We start from the raw sequence: 20747 nt of genomic DNA on the forward strand, positions 1-20747 counted from the left end.
GCCTGGACTAGTCTTCTTGAGTCCCTCAGTCCACCTTTATTTACCTTGTTTGTGGCTGCCTTCCAGAAGGCCTCCTCTTCTTCTCCAGCCTCTTTTTGTGAACCTGTGTATTTGGTTTTCTAATGTCTTTTACTTACATCCCCCCCACCCCAGAATTCTGCCCTTCACCCTCTGAATTTACCCATCTCTTCTTTCTTTAAGGAATGGGGGTAGGATTTATCCCTTCTCTCCATGAATTGACAAAGTAGAGTGTGACTCATTTTGAAATCTTAAGTCTTGGCCTTTTTCTCTTAGCTCCCTTGTGATGTTTGTGTATATATTTTATTATTTTTTTGATTGCCATGTATTGATTGTACATATTAATAGTGTCACTATTGAGAGATTCACTGTGATATTTCAACACATTCACACAGTGTGCACTAATTGTATTAACTGCATTGCTGTACTGCTAAAAAAGTACTCCTAAAAAAGTCAAAGGATGCGTGGCTGGGCCTTCTGGGAAACACAAATGCTTTTGAGCTGTTTTCCCAATAGTGGAGGAAGTTTTCATGGACCAACTCTCATTCTCCTATTGTTTTCCCTGCCCTGGAAAGTCAGCCCATTAGGGCAGAGAGCTCCTCTCTTACTGTAGAGGAGAGCAGAACAAAGCACCATTGAGCTTCAGGAGCTGTCAAAACAATCTAGTACAGTCTCTGATTTCACACAGAAGAAAGAGATCAGGTTGTGATAGCCCTGGTGACACATAGGGATTTACTATTTGCAAAGCAAACTCAACACTAGACCAACTCTAGTATCCCTTCACTCATTCTTTATCCTTCTGAACTAATCAAACATCTGCCCTAAAGTTGCTGTTACCAAGCCAGACACAGTGGTTGACTTCTGTAATCTCCACACAAGAGGTGGAGATTGGGAAGATTGCAGTTCAAGGCAAGCTCAGGCAAAAGAGTTAGTGAGAACCCATCTCAACAAAACAAGCTGGGCTTGGTGGTTTGTGTCTATAACACCAGCTATGCTGTAGGCATAGGTAGGAGGATTATGGTCCAAGCAGGGTGGTGTAACCCAAGGCAAAAAGATTGGAGGTGTGGCTCAAGTGGTAAAGTGCTTTCCTAGCAAGTACAAGACCCTGGAGTTCAAACTCAGTAATGTCCCCAAATGAATAAACAAAGTTTCTGTCCTGACTGAGGTAGTGGAGCCACTGAGCAGCCAAGATGCCTGTTCTGAGAGTCAGGAACTAGGTTTCCCTGTTTACCATGAATAGATTCTATGCCTGGTATGGCCACAGCTACAATATGGTTTGTTGGATGAATAAATAAAGCCTGTGAGTGAGCAATAGAATATGGAAACCTCACATCCTAAATCTGTAAGAAATTCTCATTCATTGGTGGAAGCTGAAAAAGCTAAAATGTTAACCTCAAAGAAGAAGAGAGAAGAGCAGTGATGACTAAAGACTAGGAAGGGGGAGAGAGGATAGAGGAGGTTGGACAAAGGTTATCAAAATACAGTCAGATAAGAGAAGTAAGTTCTAGTGTTATACAGCAAAGTAGGGTAACTATAGTTAACATTATATATCTTATGATGAACCAGAAGAGGGGAATTTGAAGACTCCAAACACTAAGCAATGCTGAATGTATAAATAGATGAAAATGCTAATTACACCGAACTGATCATTATACACTGTATATATGTAGAGTTACCACACTGTATCCCATAAATATGCATAATTATTATGCATCAATTAAAAAAATTCTGTCCCTTTGTCTCTTCCAAAATACACTTGTTTCCATTATTGTCTTGGAAAGCAGAGTTTCTTTGGGCATAGAGTCAGGGCAGTAGGGATGAGAGAGGAGGAGTAGGAGGAGGGGGAATGGTCCAGAATCTCAACACATTTCTCAGGTCCTGAGGAAAGAGTTGGCTCCAGCTCCTGCTGGGGCTCTGAAGTCTGTCTGTCTGAGAGATACAGGGCTGAGTCAGGAGATATATTTGTCTCCTGCTCTGAGTTTCCCAGCTCCAACTCCTTGAGTTATACCCTAACAGGGGACCTGGGTCCTGGGAGGAAGCAGGTACAATCTGGTATTCTTCTTTTTTTCTTTTTGGTGGTACTGGGGTTTGAACTCAGAGCCTCATGCTTGCTAGGCAGGTGCTTTACCACTTAAGCCATTCACTCTGGTGTTTTTTCTCCGCTGGCCAGACATGCCTGCCTGGCCTCCCACTGTTCCGGATTAAGTGGGGCCTTATTCAACCAGTTTCTTTGGCTATAAATCCTAAAGTACCTTTGAGCCCTTCTTCTCTTGTGTCTCTTTGTCCAGGGTTTCCAGCCTCGTAGCTCTGTCTCCTCCAGGTCTCTCACCTCAGTGCCCTCCTGTGTCACTTAGGCCCCCTCCCTCACCTTGCCTGAGGGGCTGTCGCCCCCTCCATGGTACAGGTGAGTCTTTCTTTGTTTGGCTACTGCTGCTCTCTCTGCTGGGATTTGAACCCAAAGCCACACCCCCAGACTCAGACCCAAACTTACTCCTAGGATCTTTGCCCTCCTCTTTCTTAAAGCTCTGTTTTTCACGGTTATCTGTTTATTTAGTCTGCTAGCTGATGAAGTTCATATCTGGGAACTTACTTTATTAAGGATGACTAGTGTAGTGTTGAGTACTCAGTGGTGCTCAATGAGTGCTTCATCAGTGAACACATAAATGAGGTCAGAGGCTCTATGCCCAATGCCTTGGCCAGCGGGGAGACTGGTTCTCAATCTGATACCCTCTGGAAGAGGCCCATCCTTTTCTAATTCAAGCAGCCTCTTTCTCTTTCCTTTCCCTCCTCTTAGATTTAGCTCCTGCTAAAAGGAGCCCTTCTTACTTCCTCCTGCTGTGCTTCAGGATGTTCAGACCAGAGATTACTCCACTTGGTGTTTAGCTCAGGATGTGAGTCCCAAGCTTCCTGTTCTTTTTGCTTCAGGGCATTTTGTTCTTCCTACACACCTCCAGCTTCCAGGACTCAGCCTATTTTCCATGTAGCCCTTCTGGGAAGTGTCACCCATCTTCTTTCCTGCCCTTTGTGGGGTGGTGAAGGATTGCCAGGGTGTGGCAGGGGAGTGCAGAGGGTGACCCAGATTGGGCTGGTGAGGAGTGGGCTGAAAGAAAGTGGAGGTGTGTAAGGGGGAGTAAATGCAAAATGTAGAAGTACCTGCAGCTAGCACAGCATTGCTCTTTGTGTCTGAAATCCAGAGCCACTGAACTTTGGTAGTATTTAGTAATGTACTAGCCAGTTGTTCAGCAGAAATACCAGCATTTTTGTTTATGCCTTTCAAATTCTCTCTCAAAGTGCCCAAACTCCATTACTTCTCTTATGTACAGAAACCAGACCAGACAGGTCTCAATGTTCTGGGGATAGTGCCAGCCAGGGAAAGGGCAGCCCAGTTAACTCTTAAAATGAAAGCACTATGCCTATCCCCAAAGATCCCTAGGGATAAAGTTGAACAAAAGAAACCAGACAAATAATACCTACTATATTATTCTGCTTACATGATGTTTAAAAATAGGCAGAACTGAAACAAATAGGGCTTATCTCTTGGAGGTATTGTCTAGAATGGAGAAAAGGAGAAATTTCTGGGGGCGATGAAAATCTTTTATATCTTTGAGGGGTGGTCACACAAGTGTTTCATGAATTTAAATGTCTGTACTGTATTATACATGTCATTCAAAAATTCCAAACCATAAAAGTGTGCCCATGTGTTAACATAAGTTGCTTTTTATCTAGGTTAAAAAAAGGAGTTGGGGATCACAGTGGAGAAAAGAGAAAATAAAATAAACTATAGATGGTTAAAAGGAGTCTGGACAAAATAAAGTGGGCACCAGGAACACAGAGGGCTGGGTGGGGTGAGGAGGAGCACAGAGGAAAACGTGGAACAGAAGACCAAGAGCAAGGGTGCTGGGGATTTGGGCTGATATCTGTGAAAAGCTATCTTGGTCTATGACTTGCCTGCCTTGTTTTTAGGCCCTGATTAAGACCAAAGAAGCCTTCAGCACTGACATGTAGAATTCTAAGTAAAACAATGGCAAATTTCAAAAGATGAAAGTCCAACAAAGTTCTATTTTTTGTTCATGGTTTAAAAAAATATCCAATAATGACTTGTCAGGGAACCCTCATCATTTTGGGGGAGGTGCCTTTGTGTTGCCAGAGCCTGGGGTGTGGGTTTGGCCTCACTCTTGCTATTCTAGCTCTAATTATTTTACTCACTCTCTGTCCACATACCTGGATGCAGGTCTTTCTATTATTGCTATTTCTCCATGAGGAAACAAAGGCTTACAAGAATGGGGAACTTGCTGGAATGTCCCAAATCAGATCACATGTCAAGCGGAGGGTGAATACACTCTTCTTGTCTTCTGAGGGTGCTCAGCCTGCTTAGGGAGAACTCTGACAGGGCCACAGGACAGGAAGAAATAGTCTAACATCTGATTTAACCAGGTGCTGAATTGACAACACAGGTGTGTACCCAGACATGATACACAAGCACACACCTAAGACCCATTGAGCAGATCGGCTCTTAAGAGCGGGCCGTCAAGCTGCCAGGTCAGAGCCGGCCCAGAACTCCAAGTCTGAAAGGCGGGCAGCACCCCCAGGAAGGTAGAAACTGGGCTGCTACAAGTGTGTCTTGGGGATATGTGTTTTAAGTAAGAGGCACTGCCTGTGTAGGCCAGGCTTGCTAGCCTTCCCAGTTACTTGTACCTTCATGGTGATGAGGTCTGCTGGGGGCTGGGCCCAGCAAGCTTTCTGTTTTCCAATGTACTCAGAGTTGGTGTGGGAGCCTTAGGCTACCCTCGATGTAGAGAGAATAGTCAAAGGAGGGGGTGACAGATCATTGGATATGATTGGGAGCCTATCCTGGAGTGCCTGTCTTAGGGAAGCCTATCCTCGGGGACATATGGGAGAGGGCTGTCCTAGGGCAGCCTGTGCTGAGGGGGGTCTGTCCTGGGGCAGTCTGTTCTGGATGACCTGTCTAGGGGGACCTTTCCTGGAGTACATGTCCTGGGGGGCCTGCTCTGGAGGATCTGTCCTGGGGTACTTGTCGTGGGGTGCCTGTCCTAGAGTGCCTGCTCTAGGGCAGCTTGTTCTAGGGTGCCTGCCTAGGTCATCCTGTTCTGGGGGTGCCTTTCCTAGGGCAGCCTGCCCTGGGATACCTGTTCTGGGGTGCTTATCCTTGGGGACCTGTCCTGATGTGCCTGTCCTGGAGTGCCTGTCCTAGAGCAGCCTGTTCTGGGCGCCCTGTCCTAAGCCAGCCTATCCTGGGAGGCCTGTATTATGGAGCCTGTCCTGGGGGGTGGGGCAGCCTGTCCAGGGGGAGGCTCTCCTGAGGTATTTTCCTGTAGGGCCTGTCCAGGAGTACCTATCCTGGGGGGGCCAGTACTGGGAGTCTGTCCTAGGCAAGCCTGTGCTGGGGGGACTGTCCTACAAGCAGCCTGTCCAGGCAACCTGTCTGGGGAGGCCTGTCCAAGGGCAACCTGTCCTACTTGTTTTTTGATGGAAGGAGACAGAACTCAGGGTAGGGAATCCTCTATAAAGCTTGGCTGATGATAATTGTCTCCATAGCACTCCTTAAGGGTTTTCCCCATAGTACTCTGTTTACTGTGGGTAGAACTAGTGTAGGTGGGAAGAGGATGAGAGTAGGATAGGGAAACTGGGAGCAAATGCCCTGCTGGCAGCCCTTGAGGGCCTGCCACTGGTCCCATTCTTACAGTTTGCCTTCCTGTTTTGGTACCTCATCTGTCACTTCTCCACATAAGCTTTGTGGGGAGTATGGGAGTCACCCAAGAGCCCAGTTTTCTTCTCTTCCCCTGTACTCCACACACAGAGATTTGTACCAGGCCACACTGCTTTCCTGCCCTGCCTTTGACACTGGTGTTAAATAGAGTCAAGGGAGGCATCTTAGGAAGCTGTGTGGACCATGGGGCACAACTGCACACCACTCTAACTCTGCCCCTCCAACACAAGACTTCCCCTACTCTCTACTTCAAGCACAGTACGGAACTCAGAAACTTTGTAGGGGCAGGAGTGGATGGGGCATGTAGGAAAGGGAGAGTGAAAAGAGAACAGGGACCCAGAGGATGGACATTTGCTCATAAATTCGGCCAGGGAGGGGTGGGGTGGAACACACAGTATATACCCTTGCTTTGTATAGTTTCAGACCTTCCTACTGTTAGGTCCCTGGCATTCTTGGTGTGGGTGGAAGGACCTGTGGCTACACCTTAAAACAATACCCCCTGATTTATGACTGCTTGTTTCTCCCTGCCTGATTATTTCTCGGCTTGCAAAACAAGTCAGGAACTTCCAGTCAACCTATTCCATCTGGTGATCACAGATAATCAGAGACCAGAGACTCTCTCCCTCCCGCATGTCTTGACCCCTCCTATAAAGCCCACTACCCAAATTCAGCCAAGCCGCCCAACTCTGAACCTGACAAGAGTGATGGCCCTGCAGTCTGGACCAATAAACCTTTCCTTTCCACACATGGCATGGTCTTTATTCGGCAGTACCTTACTTCTGGTCCCGAAACCTGGGAGAGGTTAGAAGGATGCTCCAGCCTGGGGCTGCTCCCTTGGCCTTCGTGTCTTGCCCTCTCCCAAACCTAGACTGCTGAGTTGACTCCATGTGCCTCCGGACTGTTGATGTCGGACCTTACTGCTTTGCCAGCTCTCCCATCCATCATTAGCCTTTCTCTTCCACTGCTCTCCACCTGACCCATTCCTCAGGCTCAGTAAGTGTCACTCCCTTCAGGGCTGCCTGCTCTGTCTGGTCTGGTAGTCATGGCGCTGTGCCAGGTACACCTCCTACACCCTCTGGGGTGCCCCTCCGCTTAGCACGGGGATGCCTGGTTAACCGGTTGGGCATTCTCAATGGATGGTGACCCAAGCCAGGGACGCCCGCCCTTGGGAACCCGTTCGGGTGACACTCACACTCTCCTTCTCTCTCTCTCTCTCTGTCTCTTGCTCTTCCTCCCTGTTTTCCTTTCCTCTGCCCAAGGTAAGAGCTCAACAGCCCCTCCAGCTTACTATGACCAAACAGCAACCAGATGATTCTGCTGTCCTTGCCTGAGTCATGTAAGGGAGGCTAGATCTTGACCTAGATCTATATTGGCCTGAAGAGTAAACTCACCAAGGCACCGCTCTCTCTTGCTCTCTCTCTCTCTTTCTTTCTCTCTCAGCTTCTACATTATGGAGACCTCCTACTCTATATTAGACGCGTCCACTGGGATGCCTTCTCTGCACCCTTTCCCTTGGTCTCCAAGACAATATAAAACCTAAGCGACTGATTTATTACTGCAACACTGTTTGGCCACAGTACAAAGTAGATAGTCATTCACAATGGCCTGAAAACGGTATTACTGATTTTCATGCACTTCTAGGTCTTGAAAATTTCTGCCATCACAACAGCAAATGATCCGAAATTCCATTCGTCCAAGCTTTCCTTTCTCTCTGCTCTCAACCCTCCCTGCTCCAATCTTGTAATGCTGTTCAAATTCTTCTTGCCAGCAACAAACCCCGTCTCAAAGTCTGTGTCTCTCCCTCCCACTGAACTCTCATACTTGTGACCTTACAGGCTCTGTCTGCCCACTTCCCAACTCTTCGTGCCAGTCCTCTACATCAATCTCTTCTCCCACCTCATCCTCCCATGACTCAGACCCCCCTTCTTCCACCCCTGCTGGCTCTTCCAAACAGCCATCACCCTATTCTCCTTCTACAGTAGTCACTATTGACCCTGAGCCATCAGCTCCTTAGGAGCCAACACTGCCAGCCTTGCCCTCAGCCCCTGCTACACACTCACCCTTCTCCTCCCCACCTGTGTCCCATACCCACTCCCATACCTCCTTCCCAAACATGCTCAGCCCACCTGTACTACTCTGGGAGGTAGCAGGAGCTGATGACATTATCAGAGTCCATGTGCCCTTTTTCATGACTGATCTCTCTCTCTCAAATTGAAAAGAGACTTGGCTCCTTCTCTAATGACTCAGTCTCCTATATTAAAGAATTTAAATACCTAACCCAATTATTCTGAACTCTCATTTTATTTCCCAATCCTTCCTTGATATTCGAAGAAAACTTAAACAGGCAGAGGGTGGCCCTCAACCCCTCAGGGAGATCTTGTGAAAATGGCATTTAAGGTATTTAATAACCAAGATGAGGTTTGAGACCAGCAAAAGGCCCAGCTCTTGGTGGCTGCCCTGAGGCTACCTCCTCCAACTTCAAGATGGGCCGGACAACAATGCACACCTCCAGGGCCTGCTTCAAGTGCAAACAGATGGACACTGGGCACAACACTGCCCTTCACCTCGCCTGCCGCCAGGACACCTGTCCACAATGTAGCCAGAACGGACATTGGAAGGATGACTGCCCCTCTTTGTCTCTGCAAGGTAGGTCAGTCTCCCACTCCCACTCTCAATGGAGTAAAGGCCTCACAGAATTCTTGGGCCTGGTGGCAGAAGACTGATGTGGACCTGAGACCTTGGCCCCCTTCAAGATCACTTCCGTGGAGCCCAGGGTAACCATCCAAGTAGCAGGTAGGCCTCAATCACCTACTTGGTGCTACCTGACTTCTCAGGTAAGCTTTATCCTTCACAGATCTCCATGGTAGGGGTGGACGGTCTCCTCCACTAGCCAAAAAAGAAAAGACAGTTTTATTTATAGATAAACTCCAATGTATGATAAAGTTAAAGTTAACTATAATCTAAGAGCTGCCTAAAAAGATTTTTAAGGTCATGCCAAACTAAAATCAAATTCTCTATGTCTATAAAATAACAAAGTTATCTTTCTATGTCTATAAAATAACAATGTTATCTTAAACATTTTATCAAAAAAATTTATTTGTGTTTTCTGTTAACCTTGTCAAGCTTTAAGTACTACTAAGCCAGAGTTCATTTATATATTTGCTCATGCAAAGTTCTCTTAAATGACCACTTTGTAACAGCATTGTGTCTATACTTTATCTAAATATGGTACAAACATTTACAAAATTGCAGTCAGCTTCTATTTGCCCTTAAAGGTCCCACAAATGCTTCATAACAACTAACCTGGTCAGTTTGCCACAAGAATTTAAAGACAGCCCTCATCTTTGTGGACAAACCCTAACCAGAGACTTATTAGATTGGCACTACCCAGAGGCCACCCTTCTTCAATGCAGACCCACGGTGCCCCTCATCTACAGGGCAACTGAGTCCTTTTTAAAACTTTCTGGCCTCTGGGGATACAAAGTCTTTAAAGAGAAGGTTCAATTATGTCTCCCACAGGTCACCTACCTAGGTGTGGTCTTAAAGGGACCGGTTCCCTAAAGCCCTTCCTTCTTGAGCCCCTTTTAAATAATGTATGGCCACCCATTTCTCTTAGAAAACTTGCCTCCGACAGACTCTGCTTCTCTGGCTGACTACCTACCTTATCTTAACCTCCTCTGGGAACTTCTCAGAGGGGCCTGTAACAATTTCAATTAAACCAAGGGATCTTGCTCTCCTCAAGGATCTTTGACCCTCTATGCTGGGACCTCACTGGACTGGCCCTCATCTGGTCATCCTCACAATGCCCACCACTGTCAAGCTCAACGGGATCCCCCAGTGACAGCAACTTTCAAGGATAAAACATTGCCCACCAAATTCAGGCTCTTCCACTACAGCAAAGGATGAGTACTCTTGCGTACTGCTGGGCCCCATGTGGCTATGCCTCTCCTACAAACTCTCTCCCTCTTCCACTCCTGCATATGTTCTTAGTCCTCATCTGGCTCTCGATCTGCTTTCCCTTTCCCTTCGCAGCCAAGCAATCTTCCTCCTGTGATCCATGTATGTGCATTGTGTGGCAGGATAATCAATTTACCTGCTTCAACCCCACTTATCGCCCTGTGGAGCAATGGTTAGAACTCAGGAGTGGCCACTTCCCCACTCCTAACTGCAGTCAAGACACCTGTGACCCTGTAAATTTCACTGTACTTAAGCCATCTGATTGGACACAGGGACAGATAATTAGCATAAGGATAGATGGCCAAGGCCTTGACCCTGGGACTCTGTTACACTTTAAGTTAACAACTGTTACCCATGAGAGTTCCCTATACCAGGTCTTCCACTCCTTTTATGAGGAAATGCCAAATAAATTCCCTGTTTCTGTTACAACTAAAAACCCGTTCCTCACACTGGCCAAATCTATAGCCCAGACATTAAATGTCACTTCATGCTATGTGTGCAAGGGAGCCAACATGGGAGACCACTGGCCCTGGGAGGCAAGGGAGTTAGACACACATGTGCCTTTCAATGAAAGTGCCTTCCCACGACACAGAACAGGCATCTGGCTCCTTAAAACTTCCATTGTTAGGAATTACTGTATCTCCTGCCATGGGAAACAATTCTCCACCCTAGTGGGGGACCTAACTTGTCTAGAACAAAAATTTTACAATGACATAGCCCAAGAGACTCAGTGGTGAGGTACTCCACCCCAGCCTCATCCACTGGCCAACCTTTCTAATCTCAAAACAGCAAGCATAATACTTCCCTGCTTCCTTCCCTTAGTTACACGATCTATCAGGTCCATTATAGAGGCTACTATAGAAAGAAAAACAGCTGCACATGTAATGATGCTATGGAAATACAAACCCTTAAACCAGGAAAATGCTCTTTAACCCTAGATGCCTCTAAGATTATTCAAGGAATTCAGCAGACCGACTTCCCACCAGATGCTACTACAACCTTCTCCCAACAACTGGCCTTGTCTGCAAATGAAACTTGGGACAAACCATCAGCCTCCACTCCTGGGGACCTCACAAATTTCCAGATTCCAGCCAAACCCCCTTTACCGACGCCCCCCACTCAGCACAAAGCAGCTAGATCAATCAGCACCCATAACCAACAAAAGGCTGGAATGTTAGGTCCCTGGCATTCTTGGGGCAGGTGGAAGGACCCAAGGCTACACCTTAAAATCAAACCCCCTGATTTATGACTGCTTGTTTCTCCTTGCCTGATTGTCTCAGCTTGCAAAACAAGTCAGGAACTTACAGTTACTCAACTAGCCAGGCATGTTGACCTGTTTTATCTGGTGATCGCAGATAATCAGAGACCAGAGACTGTCTCTCTCCCCCATGGCTTGGCCCCGCCTATAAAGCCCACTACCCAATTCACCCAAGTTGCTGCTCCCTGACCTGGGGGGGGGACAGCCCTGCAGTCTGGATTTCTAATAAATCTATCCTTTCCATATGTGGTGTGGTATTAATTCGGCAATACCTTACACCTACCCTATACCACATCCACAACCACCCCCTTACCCCCATGCACATACACACACACCCTCCTCCTTGGGAATAACTCTAAGACCATCTCACCCTTATGGGAAAATGATATGATAGGAAGCAGAGACAGGGGATCCTCCTAGTGGGGTCTTACCCCACCCCAATCCTCCTATTATCCTCTCTCACTGGTACCCTGCCTGGCTGCTCACTAGGAAACCAGTCCCAGGGAAAATGTGGCCAGAGAAGGGTCCTGGCCCAGATGGAAGAGGACCTGACCTTAGGCCAGAAACAAGAAAACAAACCTCTGGGTGGCAGGCCATTTAGAGGAGGGATCATTTACAGGTCCAAAATGTTCAACCTAGGATGTCTTCCTGTGATAGAGGAGATAGAACACATACCTGGGAGCCTTTCTAGGCCCTGTAGCCTGACTGTTCACAAGGCTTGAGCAAATTGACAGTGTCTGAGAGGGTGGGCGGAGATCAGAGTTCTGGACAAAGATGTACATATTGTGATTTAGATTAGGCTGTTAATCCAAAGCAAATGCTAATGTCTCTCTAAGACATCCAGGAAGATGTTGTCCTCCAGATGCAATAGGTGGCATGGTACAAGAGAATGTCCCAATTAGTGGCTCAGCAGGACTAGGTCACCTGGGACTAGTTGGATGGGGGCAGACCTTCAGTTTCTACCTCCCACCATCTCTGTGACTGAGCTCATGTGCTCCAGCATCTGACTGGCAGTGGACCCAAGAGATCTGGTGTGTTCTCACTCAAGATTCATCTCTCCACTTTTAACCTTGGTCTTCCTTCTTCTGTTACATGTCGATGTCAAGGATCCTTGTCTTCACAGGCTAGAGAACTGGCTTGTGAGGCAGCTGAATGATGAGCCAAAGCCAGTATATAAAGTAGGATTTATTAGAGAGAAAGAAAAGGCTACAGTTAGGGAACTGCAGCGGAGCCTGGAAGCCAGTGGCTCGCTGCACAGGTAAAGGCTGGGGTTTTTATGGATGTTTTAACTCTGGGATAGGTGGGTTTTTCTCACTGGCCATGGATTCATGGGCTTTCTCAGGTGAACTGGTTTGGTTAGCACCTTTATTGGGGGAAGCAAACAATCTTGAGAGCATTTTGCTCATCAGCCCTGTGGCAGATCTGTATTTCTCCTTTAAGATGCAGGAATGCCTCCATCTCCTCAGGATGTAGAAATGATATTGCCCTCCTTGGGGGATGGGATACTCACTCATCTGCCTTAGGTCTCCAGACCCAACAAATCCCCCCTCTGAGACAAGCACCCAACTGCTGTTGGGGACAGGGCGATGATGACTCATCTAGCTGCTTCATGCTGACAATGGGGCACAGGGGGGTGGGGGGTGGGGAGGGATAGGGGAGAGGGTACTTGTCTCAGGGGTTGACCTGTGTAGTTTCCAGGGGCCCCCGATAGAAGAGGATGGAGGGCTCATGCCTAGGCAGAGGTGACTATTCCTTGACTAAAAGCTGGACTTTGATCCATTGGACATATTGAGATATAAATTTGGAGAGAGCATTTATTATACAAGACACAAATAGGAATATTAGTAGGAACATAAAAGGGTGCCTGGTAAGGGCTGCATATCTAGGGATCTAGATTTTACAAAATCCTGTAACTTCCAAGGAAGCTCTAAGCTGTTTTATGGTATGGGGGAGTGGGAAACGGAGGATTGGGTCAATTCCCTCATAACTCAGGGAGTGAGTCTGTTCCTTTAAGAACACACCTAGGTAGGTGACCTGTGGGAGGCAGGGGCTGTCAGGATTTAGGTTAAATGTAATGCTTTTGGATAAAAGAGAGCTTTAGCTCATTATTTTATATAAATTGGCACTTTTAACTTTGTAAATGTTTGTACCATATTTAGATAAAGTATAGACACCACACAGTTATAAGATGGTCATTTAAGAAACATGAGCAAATACATAAATGAACTCTGATTTAGTAGTACTTAAAGCTTGACAAGATCAACAGAAAACACAAGTAATTTTTTGATAAAATCTTTCCCTATAACAGTTTCTTTGTAGATGTTACTTAGAGCAGAACAATATTGAGATAATCTTGTTATTTTATAGACAGAATTTGATTTTAGTTTGACATGACCCTAAAAATCTTTCAGGCAATCTTAGATTACAGTCTACTTTAACTTTATCACACACTGTAACTTTTTATTATGCACTTAAGATTTACTCAGACCTTTATATAATATTTTGAACCCTTTGATGGTTTTTCCTTATCCCTCCTCTCCATATTTGGAATAATCTTTAAGACAAACCCTCTTTATAAAATCATTTCTCATCCAAAAAAAAATTCCTTTTTTTTTCTTTACCTTCTTAAAAAATATACTCAATACCTGTCTATGTCCTTTATACTTGTTTACTTTGTAACTTGTATTTTAAGATTAACTAAGAATTTTAAATTTATTATAGGGGCTGGAGCAACTAATTAGTAGCCCCCCCCCCTTTAAGGAATTGATGATAGGCATAAGGCCTCATTTTCCCTCAGACTTGAGGGGATGTTGTTTTTGGTGTGGAAACTGTGAGGAATCTTTGAGTTTTATTTGAATAGGGAGGGCTGTTCAAGCTCTCCCTACACTCATCCCATCAGTCCACACTGTGGGATCTATTTGTTCCTGAAGGAGGGGGCAGCAGAGATAGCTGCCTGGGGGGAGGAGAATTTGAACTTTTAATTGAGATAGTAAATCCCATCCCAGCAGGGACACTGGAGTTTTAGGTACTATGAGGAAAGAGTGACAGAAGAGGAAGTCTCCCCAAGAGCAGGCCAAAGGCCAGATAACTAGCGCTCTAGGGGCTTGCCAGATTTGCCCTGAATGATCACTTTTGTCATTGGACCTGGGACCAGGACAGAAAGGTAAGACAGAAATGAGCTACACTGTCTAGCAGGAAAATGACCTTTTGCTATTCTGTCATTATGGCTCCCCAACATGGATGCCAAGAATTGGAGTGTGGACAGAAGGCCGGGACCCATCAATCCATAGGAGGTGGCACCTCACCTTCCATCTGGTGACAGGGGCACTTAGACCTCCAGTGGTTACCCTTGCAGAGAGGGCAGGGTCCTGGTTGGGGGCGGGGCTGTCTCCCAGGCTGTCCCCTCCTTTTTGCATTACCTGTGGAAGTGCCCTTCCTGTCCACAATGATAGCAAACTCGAGATGTAGGCCCCAGTTGGGTGGGGCCTTCTCTGAGAGCTGCAATGAGGTCATGGTGTTTGTCTTTTTCTCTCCTTAGTAATAACCTGGTTATAGTATTCAGACATGGCTAGCTGTATTACTTTGTTCAATGACTTTTCTCCTTCAGCCACAGACTGAGTTTTGTATGAATATCTGGGGCTGACTGAGTTAGAAATTTATCTTTGAGGAGAACCTCTCCCACCTGTTACTCTGGGTCCCCTGTGATATGTTTTCTGATAGCATCTTCTTAAGGAAGATGTTGCAGAAAAGGAAGGGGGTTTTCTTCAGGACCTTGTACTATAGTCACCTGGGAATAGTTTAGAGGTTTGACTTTGGTTGTTTTTAGCCCTTCCACTATGAGATGGATTAAGTGACATTAATGCCACTTATCTTTTTTACTTTTTTTTTTTATTTAGCAATGTTGGGGAATTGAACCCAGGACCTTGCACATGTTGGGCAGACACTCTCCCACTGAGCTACTTCCTCAGCCCCAAATATTTTTTTCTTTTGGCTGTGCTGGGATTTGAACTCAGGACTTTGTGCCTGCAAAGTGGCCCTCTACTTCTTGAGCCATATCATCAGCCCCTTTTAGTGTGGATCTGTCAAGGAAACTGCCTGTGCCCCTGTAGGTGCACACATTTATTCCCTCATTTCCAGGTGCCACTAGTATTGGGGCTCATTGTAAATGGTAATCATTTCCAACCTGTGTGGCCTGGGCCAGAACCCATTGCTTTTCTAATGAGAAAATAGTCTGGTCTAATAGAAACATAATATCCCTTTGTGTCAGTTTAAAGGTTTGAATCACAGAGATAAAGCCTTGAATATATTGGTCAGGTGCATCAATATAGCTGCCCAGATCTTTTTTTTAATTTCCCTTAGATCTGATAGCTGGAAGGGGACATAGACTTGCCCTCTTCCTACCATTACCTGTTGAAGGGGGAAGCACCCATTAAGGAGTTCTGAATATTAGGGTGGCTTAGAAGGTAGGGCACAGGGTGGAGCAGTAGGGGTGGGGTTTGTCATTGATAAGGGGCATTTCTGGTCCTCTCTTCCCGTGTTTATCCTGTGGTTTACAAAGAATGGCCAGTGTTTGAGTATCTAGATAGCAATTGTGGAGCCAATCTGAGTGGTCTCAGAGAAAAAAGAAAATTTGTATAAGGGACTTCAGTTTACTTTTTTTTTTTCCTTTTACAGAAAAGGTCTAATTGGAGTATGGTATTGTAATTTAAGGAACCCTGTGAAGGCCACTTCTCTTGGCCATCTAAGGTATATGGAGGCCAGGCCTCAGTACAAAGCTTCCAACATTTCCTTTCAATGTTTAGAAAAGACTGGAAGGGGGCAGATCCATCTAGAAAGATGACAACATAAATTGGGTCCAGTTCCTTTCTTGTCAGCGTCCTGACTGGGAATAACCTTACCAACAAGTCCAGGCATCCCTGTCTCGTGACTTTCTCCCCCATCCATGGTCAGGACCGGGAAAAGTGAACTGGTTGGGTTAGACCACCTGAACAACGCAGTGAGAAGAGAAAAAACAAAACAAACAAAAAAACGCTAGGATCCTGCCTTTTATCTAACAGCAGGAAGCTACCTTTTTTTAAACAAAGGAATACATCTCTGTAAAGTTAGAGAAGGGAGTTCAGAGGGCATCCCAGGCCAATTACAGTACCATAAGGGATGACTAGTTTTAATATTTGGAGGGAAAATTTATTCTGAGGCAAAAAGTATAGGAAATTTTAAATGAGAAGTTTAGAGACCACAGTAACATCCATTTTGCTATTTCTGGGACTATAACCTTGAGATAACAATTAGCTTATGAGGGCTGGGACAGTCAGGCCCAACATGTAAGGTGGGGCTGGGAACCGGGCTTGAGCAAAGTGCCAGTTGCTCCTTCCCAAGCCTGGGATGAGCGATCCCATCCTGTGGCCTGTCGCCTCTCCCCCTTCCCATGTACATGCACCTGCATGTGTTTATTTTTCCTTTCATCCATTTTGGGGAAGTGGTGGTGGGCCGCAGCCATCACCATGTATGGCTGGCAGCCTAGGATGTGCTGAGTCCTCTCTATGGATTTTCTTAGCTATGGCAGGTGTCCTACTGTGCCCAGGAGCCGGCATCTCTGTGTATGAGCGCGCCTGTTTGCTTTCCTTCCTCTCCTTTTGGGGGCGGAGTTAGGGCATGAGCGTGGCAGCCACAGTTTTTTGTAACCAGTTTGTTCAGAGGGCTGGTAAACTAGTTGGAATAATATAAGTCATAACGTACCATGCTACAAGTTTTTCATGGAAAGCCAGGATCCCAGTAAGCCCAGGGAGGGGAAGACAGAGATAAAGGACAAGGTGGGACCAGGGAGGGAGCAGAACGAGTGTATTTTCCAAACTCACTGAAGGAAGCCCACAGCTATTTAGAACTGCTTGGGAAAGAGGAAGGAGAGGCTGAGGGTTGGGGGAAAAGGGAGTTTCCAGGATCAACACATGAGGGATTATTGGTCATCACTGCTGTCCAGGTCGATCCTGCCCGAGGGCAGTACTGGAGCACTGGAAGCAAGAGGTGACCTCCACTCTCAGGCCACGGTAACCATGAAGGAAGCATGAGAGATCTGATTGTCTGTTTGCTGCGGACATGGCTAAAGAGGGGTCCAAGACTTAGCTACCTTTGGAGCCTCAGAGCGGGTCAGGAAGTTGCATCTTCAGTGTTTGGGTGATGCCAGGGAGTGCCCCAGGCAGAACACCTTTTGTGGCTTGAAGACAAACTTTCCTTTCCACTGGCTATTTTTGGACCTCCCCTTAAGTGGGTCAGATCTTGAAAGAGAGAGTTAGCATTTAAGGAGAGGAAAAAAGAAAAAGCCTTGGTGCACTGAAGTTGGGTTCCACTCATATAGCATTGGCAGTGTGGCATAATCCCCTACCTGGTGTCCGAGTTTCCTCAGATTGCCTGCCGTACAGCTGTAGTGGGTTTGGAGCTTTTCCTCAGTTTCCCAAGGGAGGAACCCTCCTTAATAAGACAGAGAGAGAGAGAGAGAGAGAGAGAGAGAGAGAGAGAGAGAGAGAGTCAGCCTGAGAGTTCCACCATAGTTAGGCCATGGTTGGGGGGTCTCTCCTGGAAAACAGACTCCACTGGAGTGCCAGACACTCACAGTCACATTCCTAGGCAGCCTTTCCCAGTTTGGCACAACCTATACTGACCTTGGTTCAGAAGAGATTGGGTCCCTTCGTGCATCACCAAAATGTTAAGTGCCGATGTCGAGGGTCCTTGCCTTCACAGGCCAGTTAGGGAAATGTAGCCTTTCCTTTCTCTTTAATAAATCCTACTTTATATACCGGCTTTGGCTCATCATTCAGCTGCCTCACAAGCCAGTTCTCTGTGAAGGCAAGGACCCTCGACACTTCCAAGAATTGTGCATGGAGAGAGTGCTCTAGCATAACCAGCAGTCATTAGTTGCCCCTGGAAGGATGAGGGTCTGATATGAGAGTGGTGCTCACAGCCCAGAACCTGTTCTACATGGTCTGTGTGTCTCCAGGCCACTCTCTGTTCGAGGTCAGCTTCTTCTGTCCTTTTGCCCATCTGGGACACAGTACGTCCTTCTATGGTAGATGAGGTGTTGGCAGCAGTGACTGGAACACCCTGCCTCTTGTCTTTGTCTCTGAGCCTGGAAAAAATATTCATAACCCTTATTAAAGACAACAAGGAAGACTTAATTCAGGGTGATTACTACAATTTTTAAAATTTTATTGTATACAGTTGAGATTTACAACATGGTGCTATAGGATATTTATAGAGAATAAATGTAATGAAGCAGATTACCATGTCTATCATCTCACACAGGTTTTGTGTGTGTGTGTGTGTGTGTGTGTGTGTGTGTGTGAGAGAGAGAGAGAGAGAGAGAGAGAGAGAGAGAGAGAGAGAGAGAGAAAGAGAAAGACAGAGAGAGAGAGAGAAGCTAAAATCTGCTTACTTAACAAAAATCCCTAATACAATTTTGCTAACTTTAGTCCTCATGTTGTACATTAGATCTCTAGATACTTTTCACCTGACCTACCTACTATTTTGTATCTTTTGATGTATATGTACCCATTTGCCCTCATCCCCCGACCCCATCCATGGTAACCACTGTTTCATTTTCTATCTCCACTTCCTTGACTTTTTAAAAAACTTAAACATATTGAACACATAAGTGAGATCTTACAACATTTTCTTTTTTTTTCTGGTACTGGGGGTTTGAGCTCAGGGCCTTCTCACCTTGAGCCACTCCACTAGCCCTTTTTGTGATTTTTTTTTCAAGATAGGGTCTTGTAAACCATTTTCCAGGGCTGGCTTCCAACCAGCCAATCCTCCTGATCTCTACCTCTTGAGAAGCTAAGATTACAGACGCGTGGCTTAACATTTCCTTTTCTATGTCCACCTTATTTCACTTAGCATAATGCTCTCCAGGTCCATCATGTTATGATAAATGGCAAGATCTCCTTTTTAAGACTGAATAATGTCTGTCAATAGAGATTGGGGTTATTTCCATGTCTTGGCTATTGTGAGTAATGCTGCAATGAACATGGGAGTGCATGTATCTTTAAGAGGTGGTGATTTCATCTCCTTTGGCTTGCATGCCCAGAAAAGGGATTGCTAGTGCAGATGGTAATTCTGTTTTTTTTTTCCCATAATGGCTGTATTAATCTACATTCCTACCAATAGAGTATTAAAGTTCCTTTTCCTCATCATTCTTGCCAGTATTTATCTCTTATATTTTTTCTTTTCTTTGTTTTTTAAAAATTTTTAGACAGTACTGTGTTTGAACTCAAGGACTTGCCAGGCAGGTGCTTTACCATTTGAGCCAAACCTCTAACCCTTTTGCTTAATTATTTTTTGGATAGGAATTGACTTTTTGCTCTGGAACTGGCCAGGAAGTATGGTCCTTCTACCTAGGGCTTCCTGAGTAGCTGGGATCACAGAGTCTACCACTACTTTTGGCTTATTTGGTTGAGATGGGGGTCTCCTAACTTTTTTGCTGGGGATGACTTTGAACCACAATCCTTGCAGTATCCATCTCCTGAGTAGCTGGGATTCTCTAGGTGTGAGCCACTGTACCCAGCCATTCTTTTATCTTTTTTGATAGTAGTCATACTTATGTGTATCAGGTAACAACTTACAGTAGTTTTAATTTACATTTCCCTGATGATTAATGGTGTCAAGTGCATTTTCAAATATTTATTGACTATTTTTATGTCTTTTTTCAAGAAATGTCTTTTTACTCCTCTTGCCAATTTTAAAATGAAGTTATTTGTTTTTATTGCTATTGAGTTGTAAAGAGATCTTTATAAATTTTGATGCTAATCCATGATCAGATATATAGTTTGCAATTACTTTTTTCCAGTGCTTTGGTACTCTTCTAATTTGATTGTTTTCTTTGTTATATAGAAGCTTTTTAGTTTAAGGTAGTTTGATTTATTTAGTTTTGCTTTGGTAGCCTGAGCATTTTGGTATGAAATCGTTGCCAGTGTCAAGTAACTTTCCCCATATATTCTTTCCTAGAAGTTTTGTGGCTTCAGGTGTTGCGATTAGGCCCTTTATCCATTTTGAGTTGATTTTTGTGTATAGGGTAAGAGAAGGGTTTGATTTTATTATTTTACACATGGAAATTCAGTTTTCCCAATACCAATTATTTAAGAGACTATCTTTTCCTCATTGTGTCCTCTTGGGGTCCTACATTGGTGTTTTGTATTATAGGAGATTGACTGGACTCAATTCCAAATACAAGGACAAATGGAAATTCAAGGTCCAAGAAGCAAGATGGGGTCAGTGGGTAGAAAAATTACTCAGGATACATCAAGGATAGGAGGATACTTTTCTTTCTTTCCTTACTCCTCCTCCCTTATTTTCTTCCTTATTTTTTTAAAATCAGGGTCTAGATGTATAGCCCATGATCTTCCTACCTCAGCTTCCTGAGCTTTGGTAGGGAATGCTTGTATGGAGTAAACAAAGTATTTGCTGAAGGCTGGTCAGGTTGCTGAGACATTAACAGTTGGGAATGAAGAATTTGATCAGATATCAAGGGTCAGTGATTATTTGTAAGCTGAGTTACTGGAATTCTTTCTAAACAAGACTAAATGCGCCAAGGCCAGAGCCCAAGGCCAGAAATTAAGCCAAAAGAGGACTCGGAGGACATCAAGTTGGATCAAAGGAGAGTCTTTGTCAGCCACCTATCTAGTTCAAGAGGTATTCTTCTGTCCTTTATACAATTTCTCATTTAGTGAAGGACATTTTCTGAATGGTGAACAGTCATGCATTTAATGAGGGTGAATTCTATGAAAATAAAAACAAAGA

General features: G+C 45.2%; 1 protein-coding gene across 3 annotated transcripts in view; it reads left to right on the forward strand.

Moving 5' to 3' along the window:
• The window catches only part of Pgbd2 (piggyBac transposable element derived 2), an 82934-nt gene that overhangs the window by 20068 nt on the left and 42119 nt on the right, over nucleotides 1-20747 (forward strand). The window lies entirely within an intron of this gene.

The sequence above is a fragment of the Castor canadensis genome, chromosome 15 (assembly GCF_047511655.1).
Source record: "Castor canadensis chromosome 15, mCasCan1.hap1v2, whole genome shotgun sequence".
NCBI classification, from domain to species: domain Eukaryota; kingdom Metazoa; phylum Chordata; class Mammalia; order Rodentia; family Castoridae; genus Castor; species Castor canadensis.